At 42.4% G+C, this 19,930-nt stretch overlaps 1 long non-coding RNA gene across 3 annotated transcripts in view; it reads right to left on the bottom strand.

The window, feature by feature from the left end:
- LOC143027748 (uncharacterized) overlaps positions 1-19,930 on the bottom strand; it is a 157,739-nt gene that overhangs the window by 96,922 nt on the left and 40,887 nt on the right. The gene's annotated exons all lie outside the window — the stretch shown is intronic.

Here is a 19,930-nt window from a genome sequence, read left to right as displayed (position 1 = left end):
TATATTGTAATGTATTTCCAGGTGTTCTAGTTGATTAAAGCTTGGGAGTAGCTACTAAGTCTTATTATTATGACAATTTAATCAACTAGAACATGGAAAAACTATTAAAGCCGGCTCGTCTGGATCTGGACCCCAGCTCCTCAACTGCAGCGCGAGAGTGGAAGCACTGGTATAAAACCTTCTCCAACTTCATACAAGAGTGTGGAGAAAATGCACCTGACAAACTAAGAACTCTTGTGAACTGTGTTAGTCATAATGTCTATGAATACATCGAGGAATGTACTAATTATGATTCGGCTATTTCTGTTCTACAGAATTTGTATGTAAAGACACCCAACGAAATATTCGCTAGGCATTTACTCGCAACTCGTCAACAAAAGCCCGGTGAATCCTTAGATGAGTTTTTGAGAGAACTACGTAAGTTAGGTAAAGATTGTAACCTAAAAGCAGTTAGTGCCAAGCAGTACAAGGAAGAGTTGATTAGGGATGCCTTTATTAATGGTCTAACCTCGCCTTTGATTCGCCAACGTCTCTTGGAAAACAAGACTTTAGATTTACAGGCTGCTTATGATCAAGCTTATTCTTTAGACTTAGCTCAACGCAATGCCAACTCTTATGGTCCCGTAACTCCTCAGTTTGTGCACAGTGCCGCTGTGATGACCCCTGATCGTACTCAGACTTGGGATGAGACTGTGAAGAATAAACCTATGTCTAAGGATTGTGTGATGACTGCTGAAGATCCGGTATTGGCAGCTACCCTGTCCATGAAGAATAGGTGTTACTTCTGTGGAGGACTACGCCATAAACGTATTACTTGTCCTGCTCGAAATGCTACTTGTAATAAGTGTGGTAAGCAAGGTCATTTCGCTCATGTGTGCATGTCCAAGGTGCCAGCTCCTTCAGGTAAGACCCCTACTGCTACTATGTTTGACTCTTCCCAACCTTCGGTCCTTGCCACCATCTCTGGTACCACTTTTCCTCAGAGCCTCCATCTAGCGGCCACCTCAACAACTATCAATGGACGAAAGCTATCGGCACTTGTCGATTCCTGCAGTGATGACAGTTACATAGACGAGGAAATTGGACGGGACTTGAAACTTCTAATACATCAAACAGGTAAAGATGTCACTTTAGCTCAGAAGTCATTACACACTAACTCTCATGGTTATGTCGTAGTTGACTTAACGCTACATCTTAATGGACAAACTTATCCTTCCACTTGTCTTGCACTGATGAAAGATTTGTGCTGTGGGGTACTGCTTGGTCAGGATTTCCAAAAACAGCACCAGAGTATAGTCATTGAATATGGTGGACCAAAACCTACGCTCAAGTTACCCAATAATGACTTGTATTGTTCTCTGGCGGCTGCTGCTGTAGATGAGCCTTCTCTTTTTCAACATTTGTCACCTAATTGTAAGCCCATAGTCACTAAATCAAGATGTTATAGTAAAGATGACAGAGAATTCATCGAAATGGAAATAAACAGTCTACTTGCTGAGGGTATTAGTGAGAGTAGCTTATCCCCATGGAGGGCCCAAGTTGTTGTAGTGAAGGACCCAATGAATTGACATAAGCGAAGGATGTGTGTGGATTACTCACAAACTGTGAATTTATACACAGAGCTAGACGCTTATCCATTGCCAAGAATAGACACTATGGTGAATGAACTATCAGCATACCATGTGTTCTCAACTTTTGACTTAAAAAGCGCATATCACCAAATTCCGCTGAAAGAATCGGACAAGAAATACACGGCCTTTGAGGCCAATGGACGCCTCTATCAATTTTGTAGGGTTCCGTTTGGAGTGACAAATGGAGTAGCTGTCTTTCAACGAACCATGGATAAACTTGTGAAAGAAGAAAACTTACAATGTGCATTTCCATATCTTGACAATATAACTATTGCTGGCCACACTCAAGAAGAACACAATCGTAATGTACAACACTTTCTTGAAGTCATCCACAACAGAAATTTAACCCTCAATACTTCTAAAACTATTAAGTCTGTTCGTTCCATTAATATTCTTGGTTACTGTGTAGGAAATGGGATTATAAAACCCGATCCCGGGAGGCTTCGACCACTACGAGAACTCCCACCCCCCACAAGTCGGGGATCTTTAAAGAGAGCACTGGGTATGTTTGCTTACTATGCCAAATGGATACAAGATTTTTCAACCAAAGTAAGACCATTAGCGAGTGCAAAGAAGTTTCCTTTAGATAAAGAAGCTCTACAGGCTTTCAGTCTGCTCAAGTTAGAACTTGAAAGAACAACGTTATGCTCTGTGGATGAAAACTTGCCCTTTGAAGTCGAATGTGATGCTTCCGAAGTAGCCATTTCGGCTGTGCTTAACCAGGGTGGGAGACCAGTAGCTTTCATGTCTAGGACTCTACAAGGAAGCGAAACACGTTATCACATTGTAGAAAAGGAGGCCATGGCTATAATTGAAGCTGTCCGTAAATGGGTTCACTTCCTTTCTAGACAACATTTCGATCTTATTACTGACCAGCGTTCGGTAGCCTTTATGTTCGACAACCGGAAATGCACAAAGATCAAGAATACCAAGATCCAGGATTGGCGGATGGAACTCGCTGCCTTCAGTTATACCGTACATTATCGACCTGGTAAAGAGAATGTGGTTCCAGATGCCTTCTCTTGAGCCTTCTGTTGTTCTACTGTCTCTGCGTCTTCTACTCTCACTGAACTACATGAGGGTCTATGTCATCCAGGAGTGACTCGTTTATTGCACTTTGTGAGATCTAAAAACCTCCCCATTTCCACTGAAGATGTCAGGAAGGATTGTACTTCTTGCAAGATTTGTGCAGAGGTAAAGCCAAGATTCTATAGACATCAAGAAGGAACACTCATCAAGGCTACTCAGCCTATGGAGAGGTTAAGCATCGATTTCAAAGGACCTCTCCCAACCGCCTCACGTAATCCCTATATACTTACTGTATTAGATGAATACTTCCATTTCCCCTTTGCTTTTCCATGTCCAATACGAATACGACAACTGTGATCAAATGCCTGGAACAGGTATTTAGCCTATGTGGGATGCCTAATTACATTCATTCTGATCTAGGAACATCGTTCATGTCCAAGGATCTTAAAACCTACCTCTTACAAAAAGGATTTGCTACGATTCAAACTACCCCATATCACCCTATTGGCAATGGACAAGTGGAACGGCTCAACGGTATTATATGGAAGGCAATCCAGCTGGCCCTGAAGTCGTGGGACCTACCCGATCAACATTGGGAATTGGTACCTACTGATGTACTGCACTCTCTTAGATCCCTTCTGTCGACATCTACAAATGTCACACCCCACAAATGTTTCTTTGGTTTTCCACGTCGTTCTTCCTCTGGAAGCTGTCTACCTTCATGGCTAATGACACCAGGTCCAGTATTACTGAGAAGATTTGTTAGGGCAAACAAAAATGAACCTTTGGTTGATCAAGTCGAACTTCTGGATGTTAATCCAACTTATGCTAATATTAGACATCAGGGTGGGCAGGAGTCAACAGTTTATGTCCGCGACTTGGCTCCTTATCCCAAAAGACAGGTCAACACCTCTAGTACGGAGGTCAACCCGTGTGTCTAAGGCTCCGGACAGATACAGATGGGATTGATACCTATAGAATACCTTGTCTTTTTCTTTTTAGGAGGGGAGAGTGTCATATTTTGTCATTGAACTTCGAATCGTTTGTTTGTTTGCGCGTCATGCTCTGTCTGGCTACGTCGTTTGTTTTGGTTGCGCGTCATACTGAGTGAACTGTAGAGGAAGCTGACTAGCTACGTCATCGCATTCTGTCTGGGACCGGTTAGAGAAACAGTTGTGACTCTCCTGGTAAGTTGCTTCCTTCCTTTACTTGTTCAATTATGTGGTCTACTCATATGATGAGTCCTATATGTTCATTATATATGTATATATTGTGTAAACTATATATTGTAATGTATTTCCAGGTGTTCTAGTTGATTAAAGCTTGGGAGTAGCTACCAAGTCTTATTATTTTGACAAACATCCTTCCCCTTTCGTATAGCTTTCTCACATATTTGTCTTACCACAGAAATCTGATCTACACAACCTCTACCCGTCCTAAATCCACACTGTTCCTCACCAATTACTCCCTCTGTTCCTCTCCTAATCCTCTCAATCAAGATCCTCCCATAAGCCTTCCCAACTACACTTAACAAGCTAATCCCTCTGAAACTACTACATTCACACTTGTCCCCTTTTCCTTTGTAAAGTGGAACTATACAGGCAGTCCTCCAGCACTCTACCCTCTCTCCAGCAAACATTAAATAACCTCACCAACCAGTCCATCATCACTGTACCTCCTTTTTTTAAGACTTTCTGCATGGCATCCATCCAGACCAGGTGGCTTACCTGCTTTCAGCATCTTAACAAATGCCTTCACTTCATCCTTCCTTATTTCTCCTCCATTTTCCTCACTCATCACTCTTATTTTCTTAGCATTTCCCACTGCAACTATCTTTCCTTCCCTATCCTCCTTCTCATTCAGCAACTCCCTAAAATATTCTGCCTATCTTCCCCTTACTGCCTTCCATTATCATCTCTCCATCTGCACATTTTACCTTTTCTTCTCTACTTGATTCGCCTCCTCTTCCTCCCTTAATTTCTTTCCAAAACATCTTTTTATTACTTTCAAAATTTTCTGTCATACTCTTACCCCACTTCACATCTGCTCTCCTCTTTGCCTCCTTTACATTTTGCTTTACTTCTCTTTTCTTTTCTTTGTACGTCTCATATGACTCCCTCGTCCTATTTTGTAACCAATCTGTGAAAGCTCACTTCTTCTCTTCTACAACCTTCTTTGTTTCCTCATCCCACCATTCACTACCCATTCCTTCTATTTCCTCCAGTCCTTCTTGTTCCACCCACCATCCTTGCACACTTTGTGACTCCCTCCCTGAACCATCCCCATTCCTACTCCACACCTAGCTCTACTCTATCCTTCACTCCCTCCCACTCCTCCCTCAGCTTCTTTCTGTACTCCTTCTCCTTTTCCTTTTCATTTAACCACTTCCATACGGTGCCGCACATGTAGGCGTCATGAGGAGCAAGTGGGTACGTGATGATGCTGACGTCGGCCTTTTGATTATATTTATTGTAGTCGTACCTATGTAACTTCATTCTCTCTAAACTGGCTTCATCATATTTTCTATGGTTGAAAGAGGACAAGTGTGAATGTAGTAGTTTCAGAGGGATTAGCCTGTTAAGTGTAGTAGGGAAGGCTTATGGGAGGATCTTAATTGAGAGGATTAGGAGAGGAACAGAAGTAGTAATTGGTGAGGAACAGTGTGGATTTAGGACAGGTAGAGGTTGTGTAGATCAGATCTTTGTGGTAAGACAGATATGTGAGAAAGCTATAGGAAAGGGGAAGGATGTTTTTTGGGCTTTTATGGATCTGGAAAAGGCTTATGATAGGGTAGACAGAAAGGCACTGTGAGAGGTTATGCAGATTTGTGGGATAGGAGGAAAGCTTTTGGGAGCTGTCAAGAGTTTTTATGAGAGTAGTAGAGCTTGTGTCAGGATTAGAAATGGAGAGAGTGAGTGGTTTGAAGTAAAGGTGGGACTTCGTCAAGGATGCGTTATGTCACCCTGGCTGTTCAACTTATACATGGATGGGGTGGTGCGAGAGGTGAATGCTAGGGTAGTGGGTCAGGGATTGGAGATGGTTAAAGAAAATGGAGAAAAGTGGGAGGTGAGCCAGCTGTTGTTTGCGGACGACACTGCGCTTGTGGCAGGGTCAGAGGAGGGATTGAGGAAGCTGGTGGCAGAGTTTGGGAGAGTATGTGATAGAAGGAAGCTAAAGATAAATGTGGGTAAAAGTAAGGTGATGAGATGTACAAGGGGTGAAAGTGGCAGTAGACTGGAAGTGAACATTAAGGGAGAGCGACTGGCAGAAGTGGATAGTTTTAGATACTTGGGTGCAAGTGTAGCAGGAAAAGGTGGAGTGAAGGTGGAGGTAGAATGTAGATTGAGAGAAGCAAGTAAATGCCTTGGTGGATTAAAGAGTGTAATGAGGAATAGACATTTGGGAATGGATGCGAAGAGGAGACTGTATGAAGGCGTGGTTGTGCCAACAGCACTGTATGGGGCAGAAACATGGAACATAAGAGAAGAAGAGAGAAGGAGTTTGAATGTGTTTGAGATGAGGTGTCTGAGAAGTATGGTGGGGGTTACTAGGCTGGATAGAGTGAGAAATGAGGAGGTGAGGAGGAGAACAGGGGTGAAAAAGGATTTGGGAGATAGGGTTGATGAAAGAATATTAGGATGGTTTGGACACATGGAAAGAATGAGTGAAGAAAGACTAGTAAAAGAGGTATGGAAGGCAGATGTGGAGGGAGTGAACATGAGGGGACGTCCTAGGATGAGGTGGATGGATGGGGTAAAGGGGGCTTTGGGGAAGAGGGGAATGTCTGTTGAGGAAGGAAGGGAGAGGACGGAAGACAGAGGTGAGTGGAGAATTGTTGTATATGGATGATGTTGTGATTGCATGAGGAGGAATGGGTGGGGGGGGTGGGGGGTGGGGTAGTATGTGTGAGTAAATTTTGACGCAGCCCGAAGGGATTTCTCCCCGTCCTCTCCTTATATGCAAGGGGGGACGGAGAGGGGGGGTCGCCGATTAAATGAAGCGGCCTTGCTGTGGATGTGCTGTGTCTTGCGACACTGCTTCTGACCCAGGGCGGTGGGCAGGGTGCAGGGATGACCCGTCATCCAGGAGGTGCTCAGATGAGAGGGAGGGTGGGAGGGGTGTGGAGTGTATTTAGGGATGAAATGGGTGGGAGTGTTTTTATGCCTTTCCCTTTTTGGCTACCTCCCTTGGAAGGGGGAAAAAGCCTTGGTATATGTATGTATGTATGTATGAAAGAGAACGAACGATTGAGCACTGACTTTATTTTTTATAATGCGATTATTATGACGCAACATTGCACATCGGGCAGCTAATGCTGCCAGACGTGCGATGTGCCCCCTATTGAAGGGGTTAAAGATTTCACTCTAAGCACCTCCCTACCTTTTGTCCCTTTCCTCTTTCTCCATCTATCTTCCACCCTCAACTTACCTTCCACCCAAAAAAAGATCTGATATTCCCCCACCCTCTCCCCTTAGCACTTGTACATCCTTAACTCTTCCCATCATAATTCTATTTACCACTACATAATCCATCAATGCTCTATCTACCACCCTTCCATCCACCACCCTCTCCCATGTGTACTTATGCTTGACTTTCTTCTGAAACACTGTATTTGCTATCATCAACTCTCTTTCTAGACACATTTCCACCATCAACTCTCCACTACGATTCTTTCCTGGAACTCCACATTTCCCAACCACTCCATCAATTGGACCATTTTCTACTCTAGCATTAAGGTCTCCCAGTACTATCACATTGACATTTCTCCCTAAATCCTCTATGCACTCATTTAAATCTACACTCTTCACACTGCAAGGCCCATATGCACTTACAAAGACCACATCTCCTTTCCCAGTTTCACCTTCATCCACATTATCCTTGAGGAAACCTCCTTCCACTCCACTACACGTTTGCCTATCTCTTCACATACTAGAATAGCCACCCCTTCCCTCCCTCGCCCTCTCTTCACTCCTGATAACCTCCCACTTACACTCCCAAACTTACTCACCCTTCCCTTTCAACTTGGTTTCACTCAAAGCCAACACATCCATCTTTCTTTTCACAAACATACTACCTATCTCTTTCCTTTTACTCTCATCTGTACCACATCCACGTACATTAAAAGACCCAAACCTTAGGGTGCTGGTCCGAAAACTCCCAGACCCTCTTATGCTTTTGCTTTTTTGTTTAGGAATGTCCCCTGTGGGGCTACAAGGAGAAGATGCCTAGTCCCAATACCCGTCCCTTTCTTCTTGCTTCTTACGATCCAAGTGGAAATACTTGGTGGCAGTATTCTTTTCCTCCACCACAGGGAATTCCCCCACCACAGAAAATGAATACTCAGAGAAATGGTACAGGACAGCAACAAGGGGTTGGGGGACAGCATAATGGAGCGACAGTCGTAGTATAAAAGTGTCATCATTTCACTATGAACAGAGTTTTCCTCTATCATAGACAAAATGATGTGTGGCTCTGGTCTGTAGGGGCGCCCCATATAGACCTTAAAGTATCAACTGCATGCTACTTTGCCACAATAACAAGCAGCCAATACCCCAGATGGATATATATACCTTCTTTTCTTTTTTTTAGGAATTTCCCCTGTGGGGCTACAAGGAGAAGGATGCCTAGTCCCAATCCCCGTCCCTTTCTTCTTGCCTCTTACGAACCAAGTGGAAATACTTGGTGGCAGTATTCTTTTCCCCCACCACAGGGAATTCCCCCATCACAGAAAAGGAATACTCAGAGAAATGGTACAGGACAGCAACAAGGGGTTGGAGAACAGCATAATGGAGGGACATTCGTAGTATAAATGTGGGTAAAAGTAAGGTGATGAGATGTACAAGGGGTGAAAGTGGCAGTAGACTGGAAGTGAGCATTAAGGGAGAGCGACTGTAGGAAGTGGATAGTTTTAGATACTTGGGTGCAAATGTGGCAGGAAAAGGTGGAGTGAAAGTGAAGGTAGAATGTAGATTGAGAGAAGCGAGTAAATGCCTTGGTGGATTAAAGAGTGTAATGAGGAATAGACATTTGGGAATGGATGCTAAGAGGAGACTGTATGAAGGAGCAGAAACATGGAACATAAGAGAGGAAGAGAGAAGGAGTTTGAATGTGTTTGAGATGAGGTGTCTGAAAAGTATGATGGGGGTTACTAGGCTGGATAGAGTGAGAAATGAGGAGGTGAGGAGGAGAACGGGGGTGGAAAGGGAGCTGGGAGATAAGGTTAATGAAAGAATATTAGGATGGTTTGGACACATGGAAAGAATGAGTGAAGAAAGACTAGTAAAAGAGGTGTGGAAGACAGATGTGGAGGGACTGAACATGAGGGGGCGTCCCAGGATGAGGTGAATGGATTGGGTGAAGGGGGCTTTGGGGAAGAGGGGAATGTCTGTTGAGGAAGGACGGGAGAGGACAGAAGACAGGGGTGAATGGAGAATGGTTGTATATGGATGATGTTGTGATAGCATGAGGTGGAATGGGCGGGTGGATGGGGGGTGAGGTAGTATGTGTGAGCAAAATTTGACGCAGCCCGAAGGGATTTCTCCCCGTCCTCTCATTTTATGCAATGGGGGGACGGAGAGGGGGGGGTTGCCGATTTAATGAAGCGGCCTTGCTGTGGATGTGCTGTGTCTTGCGACACTGCTTCTGACCCAGGGCAGTGGACAAGGTGCAGGGATGACCCGTCATCCAGGAGGTGCTAAGATGAGAGGGAGGGTGGAGGGGTGTGGAGTGTATTCAGGGATGGAATGAGTGGGAATGATTTTATGCCTTTTTCTTTTTGGCTACCCCCCTTGTAAGGGGAAAAAGCCTTTTTATATGTATATTTATATATATATACACTCATACCTCGATTTAACGGACCTCGCTTTAACGGATTTCGAATACAACGGACAAAATCTGTAGCTTCCGGATCGTCCGGAGCGACCGGACGCAGTCTGATGTTTCCGCAGTTGACCACCAGATGACCTATGGTCGCTTTGTTTACAACTGTGCCAGAACACGTGGAGCTGTTTGGTTCGTGTTTTTCAACCTTTTTGGCCCTGTTTTGTGTGTTGTTTGTGAAAATTCAACAGTTTTTTTAACCATGGCACCTGTACATCCTGTAGAAAAGAGGAAAAGAGTCAGTTAAACAGTATCACAGAAGCTTGAGTTGATTAAAAAGTTGGAAAGTGGAGTGTCGGTGAAGCAGGTGTGTGATGAATATCCACTTCACTCCGGGCCAAAATCTCGCGGGCAGCATTAGCTGCCAGACGTACAATGTTGCGTCATAATACTCGCATCATAAAAAATAGTCACCGCTTATATTGATCGTTCTCTCTTTCACCCGTGAATTTTGATAACCATAGAAAATGTGTTGAAGACAGTTTAGAGAGTATGTCATTACGCAGGGGCAACTACCATAAATATAATCAAGACGCCAATATGGCAGCCTCACGTATCCACTTGCTCCTCAGGCGGCCTATGTAGGCGGCACCGTATGGAAGAGGATATGAAGTAAAGAAACAAACTGTGTCTGATATTCGTAAACGAAAGGAACAACTTACCCAATATTCGCTGAAGTATTCGGTTGATGAAAATTTTGGACTTGGTACTCTTGGGATGAAAATTTTGGGCCAGATCCCAGGTATTTACACTGACAGATTGGATAGTGTGCTTAAGTAAAAGTACTGTACTGTATTCATTCCTCATTTTCTCGTAACGTAATCGTTGAAATACAGTAGTATCGGAAACTTCGGACAATCGGGTATATCGGACAGGTGTTCCCCCCTTTAAGTCCGTTAAATCGAGGCATGAGTGTATGTATATATATATATATATATATATATATATATATATATATATATATGTGTGTATTTACCTAGTTGTATTTACCTAGTTGTATTTTACGGGAAGGGGAGCTATGCTCGTGGGGTCCCGTCTTCATTTCTCATTTTATCTAAACAATTTTTAAATTCATGTATTGTTTTTGCACACACCACTTTCTCATCTAACTTGTTCCAACTGTCTATTACTCTGTGTGGAAAGCTGTTCTTTTTCAAATCTCTTCTATAGCTGTCTTTTTTTTATTTTCTTTCCGTGTCCTCTTGTATTTCTGTCATCCCATTTTATCAGATTCTCTCTATCAGTAATTTCTATGCCTTTCATGATTCTGTAAATAGCTATCAAATCTCCTCTCTCTCTTCTTTGCTCTAGTGTCTGTAGTTCAAGTTTTTGTAGTCTCTCTTCATATGATAGTTTTGAGAGTGTTGGTGCCAGTTTTGTAATTGCTCTTTGTATTCTTTCAAGTTTTTTTATACATTTTTTTGTACTTGGTGACCATATTGTTGCTGCATATTCTAATCTTGGTCTTATCAGGGTGATTAGGATTTTCCTCACCATTTCTTCATCCAGGTATGTAAATGCCACTTTAATTGTTCTTATTAAATTATAAGTTTCTCCAAAAATCTTATTTATATGTTTTTCAGGTGACATATTATTCATAACAATGACTCCCAGGTCCTTTTCATTTTCTACTTTTTTTATTCCTTCTTTTCCCAAATTATATGATCCTGTTATTCTGTTTTTGCTTTTTCCAAATTCCATTATACTACACTTTTTTGTATTGAACTCCATCTCCCACTTCTTACTCCATTCCTGTACTTTATTTAGATCTCTCTGTAGTGATTCACAATCTTCTTCAGTTTTCACTCTTTTCAGTAGTTTTGCATCGTCTGCAAAGAAGCTCATATAGCTTTCAATTCCTTCATCCATATCATTAATATATATAGCAAACATTATTGGGGCCAGGACTGTTCCCTGCGGGACACCGCTTATTACTTCATTCCATTTTGAGTGTTGGTTTCTTATCACTACTCTCATTTTTCTTTCTTGCAAGAAGTCTTCCATCCAATTTAGTAATTTACCTTGTATTCCTCCTTCAGATTCTAGTTTCTTAAGCAACTTCTTATGTGGTACTTTGTCAAAAGCTTTTTTTAGGTCTAGAAATGCACAATCAGCCCATCCATCTCTTTCTTGTATTATATCTATTAGCCTTGAATAGAAGCATATTAAATTGGTGACGCATGATCGTCCTTGTCTGAATCCAAATTGCCTTGGATTTAGTACGTAGTTTTTTTCCAAGTATTTTACCCATCTATTTTTGATAATTCTTTCACAAATTTTTGCTATTGTACTTGTTAGAGAGACTGGTCTATAGTTGGTAGGTTCCTCTTTATTTCCTCCTTTATATATAGGTACTATATTTGCTTTTTTCCAATCTTCTGGAACTTTTCCTTCTTTCAAGGAACTGCTTATTATGCTATGTATTTTGTCTGCCAGTTCATTTCTGCATTCTTTCAGAATCCAGTTTGCTATTTCATCTGGTCCATGTGATTTTCTGACATCAAGATTACTCAATTGTATCAATATTTCATTCTTTGATACTTCTATTTTTTCTATAGGGGGGACTTTCTCTTTCCATTCAATCTCTTCAGGTTGTATGTTCTCCCTTGTAAACACTGATTTAAAATGTTTGTTCATAATTTCTGCCATTTCCATTTCCTCAGTGTATTCAACTCCCCCTTGTCTTAATTTCTCCAAGTCCTGTTTGTTTTTCAGTTTATTGTTTACAAATCTGTAGAATAGTTTTGGTTGATCTTTACATTTTTCTATGACGTCTTTTTCATATTTTCTCTTTTCCTCTCTGCATGTTTGTACATATTCATTTCTATAACTGGTATATATTTTCCATTTTTCAGGTTTTCTGTCTTTTTTCCATCTGGTCCAGGCTTTGTCTCTTTTATCTTTTAACTCTCTACAACTTTTGTTGTACCAGCATTTTACATATTCTTTTTCTTGTTTTTGTCTTGGGACATACTTTTCCACTCTTTTTTTGTAAATTTTTGTCAAAATATTCCATTTCTTTTCCACTGATGTTTCTTCTTTGTATATTTCTTCCCAGTTATCTTGTTGAAAGAATTCTCTTATTTTATCAAAGTTTGTTTTTTCATACATCATTCTTCCTTTTCTATATTGTTCATTTCTTTTGATATATTTTTCTTCATTAAGTTCCAGTTCAATCAATATGTGGTCACTTTTACTTATTGGTGTTTTATATTCAATCTTGTCCACTATTCTAGGTTCAGATGTAATTAATAAGTCTAGTCTCGATGGTTCTTCTTCATTTCTATACCTAGTGTTCTCCTGTATCCATTGTGTCATTGTGTGGTCAATAATCATCTCAAGTAGAGCGTTTCCCCATGAGTCATCTCCACCCTTTACTGTCATTTCTTCCCAGCAGATTTCTTTGCAATTAAAGTCGCCCATCATAACTATTCTTCCTCCATCTTCCATTATTTTATTTAATGTTATCTTTGTGTCCTCTAACATACTTTTATGTTCACTTTCCTCCCATGAGGCTGGTTTTGGAGGCACATAATTTATCACAAATTTTCTGCTCTTCTTATCTCTGTCTTCCACTTCTATCATAATCATCTCTACTGTATTCTTTCCATATATGACACCTTTCACGTTTATATCCTTCTTAGTCAGGAACATAACTCCACCCCCTTGCTTTTTCTCTCTGTTTCTAATCCAATAATTGTATGCATCATGTCCTACACTGTTGGGTGGTAGTGGGCCTTTTAATTTTGTTTCTACAATTCCCATTATGTCTGGTTCTTTTTCTTTCAAATAATCATTCAGCTCATTCAATCCTGTTATTAATCCATCTATATTTGTGTAAGACACTCTTAGTTTTCTGCCACTTCCATTGTGTTCTCTGTTTCCCTTATGTTTTTCTTTTGTATGTCGAACTTCCTTAGTTTCATGTTCACTACTCTCCAATAGAATCTCTCTTTCTCTGACTCCGTTCTGTTCTCGTTTTTTGCCTTAGCTTCCAGTCTTTTCTGCTTTTCTTCCTCTCTTTCCTCTTTATTCATTTCCCTTTTTATCCATATCTTTTTGTATTGTTCACTTGTTGCTAGTTTCCCTGTTTTGGATAAGATATTCTCTGCCGTTGTTTGTGACTTGGATTTAATCTTAATTGGTCTGGTCTTGTCTGTGCTATACTTTCCGAGTCTAAATTTCTCTTCGATTTGTTTCATAATTCCTGGTTCATCTTCCTGAACTGATTCTAGTAATTGGCTTACTTTTTCATTTTCCTCTTTGATTCTTGTGGTTCTATCTGGGTTATGTTTCTCTTCCATTCCTAATATAATTATACATTTCTTTTTGTCTGCTAAGTCTCTTACTATATTCTCCTTCTGTCTCATCACTTTAATAACTGAGTTTTCAGTTTGTTCATTCATTTGCTGTCTGATTATGTCAGTGAATGCAACCTTGCTATTTTCTTGAATTTTTTTCCAACCCTCCTTGTTCTCCATATTATTCTCCTTTAAGACTTTATTCTCATCTTTTACTTCTTTTAACTGTTGTTTTAATTCTTCAATTTCCTTAGTTAAGTTTTTGTTCGCCCTCTCTAGTTCTTCCAATTTTTCAATTCTTCGTATTATACTGTCAACATTACCGAACCTACGCTCCAAGTCCTCGTTCATCTTATCGACCTTCTCTTCTAGTCTTGTCAGTCGGGGGGGGGGGGGGGGGGGGGGGGGGGGTTGTGTCCCCCCCACCCTCTTTAAATCCCTTGAAAATATTCTCATCACTTTCTACTGTATTGCTCCTATCTATACCTCTAATCTTCACATTCCTATTAGACATGTCGTCATCATCCAGCTCGTCTTGCGGTCGTTTGTCCACCTTTCGGCGGCCCGTCAGGGCCAATTCCTCCACCTCCTCATTACCTTCCATTTCCCCAGTAATCCCTCCCCCTCTCCTCTTTCCTTACTTTCCCACTACCCCACGAGCAATTTCCCCCCACCCTGCAAATACAAAAAGGCACTTCTCTTTGCGTTGGGATCCACAATCTGCACTTTTCTTCAGAACGTTCTTCAAGCCGTCCGTTCGTTGAAAGTGTGTGTGTGTGTGTGTGTATATATACATATATGTATATATATATATGTATATATATGTGTGTATATACATTATGTATATGGTGAGGAACAGTGTGGATTTAGGACAGGTAGAGGTTGTGTAGATCAGATCTTTGTGGTAAGACAGATATGTGAGAAAGCTATAGGAAAGGGGAAGGATGTTTTTTGGGGTTTTATGGATCTGGAAAAGGCTTATGATAGGGTAGACAGAAGGGCACTGTGGGAGGTTATGCAGATATACGGGATAGGAGGAAAGCTTCTAGGAGCTGTCAAGAGTTTTTATGAGAGTAGTAGAGCTTGTGTCAGGATTGGAAATGGAGAGAGTGAGTGGTTCGAGGTAAAGGTGGGACTGCGTCAAGGATGCGTTATGTCGCCCTGGCTGTTCAACTTATACATGGATGGGGTGGTGCGAGAGGTAAATGCAAGGGTAGTGGGAAAGGGATTGGAGAAGGTTAAAGAAAATGGAGAAAAGTGGGTGGTGAGTCATCTGTTGTTTGCGGACGACACTGCGCTTGTGGCAGGATCGGAGGAGGGATTGAGGAAGCTGGTGGCAGAGTTTGGGAGAGTATGTGATAGAAGGAAGCTAAAGATAAATGTGGGTAAAAGCAAGGTGATGAGATGTACAAGGGGTGAAAGTGGCAGTAGACTGGAAGTGAGCATTAAGGGAGAGCAACTGGAGGAGTGGATAGTTTTAGATACTTGGATGCAAATGTGGCAGGAAAAGGTGAAGGTGGAGGTAGAATGTAGATTAAGAGAAGCGAGTAAATGTCTTGGTGGATTAAAGAGTGTAATGAGAATAGACATTTGGGAATGGATGCAAAGAGACTGTATGAAGGAGTGATTGTGCCAACAGCACTGTATGGGGCAGAAACATGGAACATAAGAGAAGAAGAGAGAAGGAGTTTGAATGTGTTTGAGACGAGGTGTCTGAGAAGTATGATGGGGGTTACTAGGCTAGATAGAGTGAGAAATGAGGAGGAGAACAGGGGTGGAAAAGGAGCTGGGAGATGGGGTTGATGAAAGAATATTAGGATGGTTTGGACACATGGAAAGAATGAGTGAAGAAAGACTAGTAAAAGAGGTATGGAAGGCAGAAGTGGAGGGAGTGAACATGAGGGGACATCCTAGGATGAGGTGGATGGATGGGGTGAAGGGGGCTTTGGGGAAGAGGGGAATGTCTGTTGAGGAAGGACGGGAGAGGACAGAAGACAGGAGTGAATGGAGAATGGTTGTATATGGATAATGTTGTGATTGCATGAGGTGGATTGGGCAGGGGTGGGGGGTGAGGTAGCATGTGTGAGCAAAATTTGACGCAGCCCGAAGGGATTTCTCCCCGTCCTCTCCTTTTTTGCAAGGGGGGACGGAGAGGGGGGTCGCCGATTTAATGAAGCGGCCTTGCTGTGGATGTGCTGTGTCTTGCGACACTGCTTCTGACCCAAGGCAGTGGACAAGGTGCAGGGATGACCCGTCATCCAGGAGGTGCTCAGATAAGAGGGAGGGTGGGAGGGGTGTGGAGTGTGTTCGGGGATGAAATGGGTGGGAATGATGTTATGCCTTTCCCTTTTTGGCTACCTCCCTTGTAAGGGGGAAAAAGCCTTTGTATATGTATGTATATGTATATATATATATATATATATATATATATATATATATATATATATATATATATATATATATATACAGCGGCGGCGCCAAAGGGGGGCTTGGGGGTGCTTTAGCCCCCCCAAAAAAGTGGCCTGCCCCCCCATTAGCCCCCCCAACTGAAATGAACAAATTGAAAATCTAAAACACTCATTGAAATAATTTTATTAAAGGGAATTTTTAATGGCCTGGGCTAAAGATTTGTCAGCCATCAGTGCTAGCCCTACCATTAACCCCCTCCCCTTCAGAAATGAGGATAATATATGTGTATTATTACGGCGTTATGCAAGTTCAACTGTTTTCATTATATATAACCCACGCCTCAAATCACCTGTAACCCATTGTAGAAATGTCACACATTACAGATAGCCTATCTGTAATGTGTGACATATATATGCATAGCCTATCTGAGATAGGCTATGCAACGAATCAGGGCGTGGCCAGGTGACAATAGTATTCCCAAAGTATATGGACCAGGGGTTGTCAAAGTGGTCGATATCGACCCAGCAGAGGTCGATCGGAGCATCCAAGGGGTTGATGAATAGCCAGCGGGTTGATGAATAATCAGGGGGTCAGTGAATGTTTACTGCTGGAGTAGAAGAGACCATTTGAAAATAATTTCAAACTACAAAATTACACTGTATTAATGATTATGCTAATAAACATTTTTAGTTAATACCAATCATTGCCTTAATACCCCACCAAGGACCTTAGGCCGGCCCCTTTGACCCCATGCCGGACCTTGGACTACGCCTTTCGGATTGCTGCTAACGAGGAAATTATATTACTGTTAGCCCCCCAAAAAAATTGCTCCTTAGCCTTCCCAGCTAAAAATTCCTGGCACCACCAGCAGAAATGTGGATATGGAGACGAGTATTAAGAGTACCATGGACAGCGAAGAAAACAAATGAAGTATTGAGAGAAATGGAGACAGATAGGGAATTGATGACAACAATAAGGAAAAGACAGTTGCGATTCTTAGGACATATAATGAGGAAGGAAGGGTTGCAAGAGGTGGTGATGACGGGAATTGTGGAGGGAAGGAGAGCAAGAGGAAAGCAGAGGGAGAAGTATATGGAAGGGCTGATGAGGGCGACAGGAAAACAACTCAAACCAGCACAGATGTTACAAGTAACTAGGGACCGTGAACGGTGGTGCTCCATGGTTGCCGAAGTCCAAGAGGATATGGCACGACGGTAAGGTAAGGTAATATATATACATACATACATATACCAGGGCTTTTTCCCCCTTACTAGGGAGGTAGCCAAAAAGGAAAAGGCATAAAATCATTCCTACCCATTCCATCCCTGAAAACACTCCACACCCCTCCACCCTCCCTCCCATCTTAGCACCTCCTAGATGACGGGTCATCCCTGCACCTTGTCCACTGCCCTGGGTCAGAAGCAGTGTCGCAAGACACAGCACATCCACAGCAAGGCCGCTTCATAAATTGGCGAACCCCCCTCTCCGTCCCCCCATATAAAGGAGAAGACGGGGAGAAATCCCTTCGGGCTGCATCAAAATTTTGCTCACACACACTACCTCACCCCCCATCCCCCCATCCATTCCATCTCATGCATCACAACATCTTCCATATAGAACCATTCTCCCCTGTCTTCTGTCCTCTCCCGTCCTTCCTCAACAGACATTCCCCTCTTCCCCAAAGCCCCCTTCACCCCATCCATCCATCTCATCCTAGGACGTCCCCTCATGTTCACTCCCTCCACATCTGCCTTCCACACCTCTTTTACTAGTCTTTCTTCACTCATTCTTTCCATGTGTCCAAACCATCCTAATACTCTTTCATCAACCCTATCTCCCAACTCCCTTTCCACCCCTGTTCTCCTTCCTCACCTCCTCATTTCTCACTATCTAGCCTAGTAACCCCCACCATACTTCTCAGACACTTCATCTCAAACACATTCAAGTTCCTTCTCTCTTCCTCTCTTATGTTCCATGTTTCTGCTCCATACAGTGCTGTTGGCACAATCACTCCTTCATACAGTCTCCTCTTAGCATCCATTCCCAAATTTCTATTTCTCATTACACTTTTTAATCCACCAAGGCATTTACTCGCTTCTCCCAATCTACATTCTACCTCTACCTTTACTCCACCTTTTCCTGCCACATTTGCACCCAAGTATCTAAAACTATCCACTTCCTCCAGTTGCTCTCCCTTAATGCTCACTTCCAGATTACTGCCACTTTCACCCCTTGTACATCTCATCACCTTACTTTTACCCACATTTATCTTCAGCTTTCTTCTATCACACACTCTCCCAAACTCTGTCACCAACTTCCTCAATCCCTCCTCCGATCCTACCACAAGCTCAGTGTCGTCCGCAAACAACAGCTGGCTCACCTCCCACTTTTCTCCATTTTCTTTAACCATCTCCAATCCCTGACCCACTACCCTTGCATTTACCTCTCGCACTACCCAATCCATGTATAAGTTGAACAGCCAGGGTGACATAATGCATCCTTGATGAAGTCCCACCTTTACCTCAAACCACTCACTCTCTTCATTTCTAATCCTGACACAAGCTCTACTACTCCCATAAAAACTCTTGACAGCTCTTAGAAGCTTTCCTCCTATCCCGTATATCCGCATAACCTCCCACAGTGCCTTTCTGTCTACCCTGTCATAAGCCTTTTCCAGATCCATAAAGGCCCAAAAAACATCCTTCCCCTTTCCTATAGCTTTCTCACATATGTCTTACCACAAAGATCTGATCTACACAACCTCTACCTGTCCTAAATCCACACTGTTCCTCACCAATTACTCCCTCTGTTCCTCTCCTAATCCTCTCAATCAAGATCCTCCCATAAGCCTTCCCAACTACACTTAACAAGCTAATCCCTCTGAAACTACTACATTCACACTTGTCCCCCTTTCCCTTGTAAAGTGGAACTATACAAGCACTCCTCCAGTCCTCCGGCACTCTACTTTCTCTCCAGCAAACATTAAATAACCTCACCAACCAGTCCACCATCACGGTACCTCCTTTTTTGAGACATTCTGCATGGCATCCATCCAGACCAGATGCTTTACCTGCATACATGCATACATATACCAAGGCCCCCCTTACAAGGGAGGTAGCCAAAAAGAAAAAGGCATAAATTCATTCCCACCCATTCCATCCCTGAATACACTCCACTCCCCTCCACCCTCCCTCCCATCTTAGCACCTCCTGGATGATGGGTCATGCCTGGACCTTGTCCACTGCCCTGGGTCAGAGGCAGTGTTGCAAGGCACAGCACATCCACAGCAAAGCTGCCTCATTAAATTGGCGACCCCCCCTCTCTGTCCCTCCATGCAGAAAAGGAGAAGACAGGGAGAAATCCCTTCGGGCTGCGTCAAATTTTGCTCACACATACTACCTCACCCATTCCACCTCATGCATCACATCATCCATATACAACCATTCTCCATTCACCCCTGTCTTCTGTCTTCTCCCGTCCTTCTTCAACAGACATTTCCCCTTAACAGGTATTAATGTTGAGGTTGGCTTTTTTTTTTTTTTTTTTTTTTTTTTTTTTTTTTTTTTTTTTTTTTTTTTTTTATAGGGACACTCCTAGTATTTTCAGTGAAAAATCCGAAAATTTATGAAAATGCGTTAAGTGCACTGAAAAATCACCAAAGGTCTTGGCATCACCTCCACG

The sequence above is a fragment of the Oratosquilla oratoria genome, chromosome 8 (genome assembly GCF_046742065.1).
Source record: "Oratosquilla oratoria isolate Oo_2021 chromosome 8, ASM4674206v1, whole genome shotgun sequence".
NCBI classification, from domain to species: Eukaryota; Metazoa; Arthropoda; class Malacostraca; order Stomatopoda; family Squillidae; genus Oratosquilla; species Oratosquilla oratoria.
This window is presented reverse-complemented; position numbering and strand designations above follow the sequence as displayed.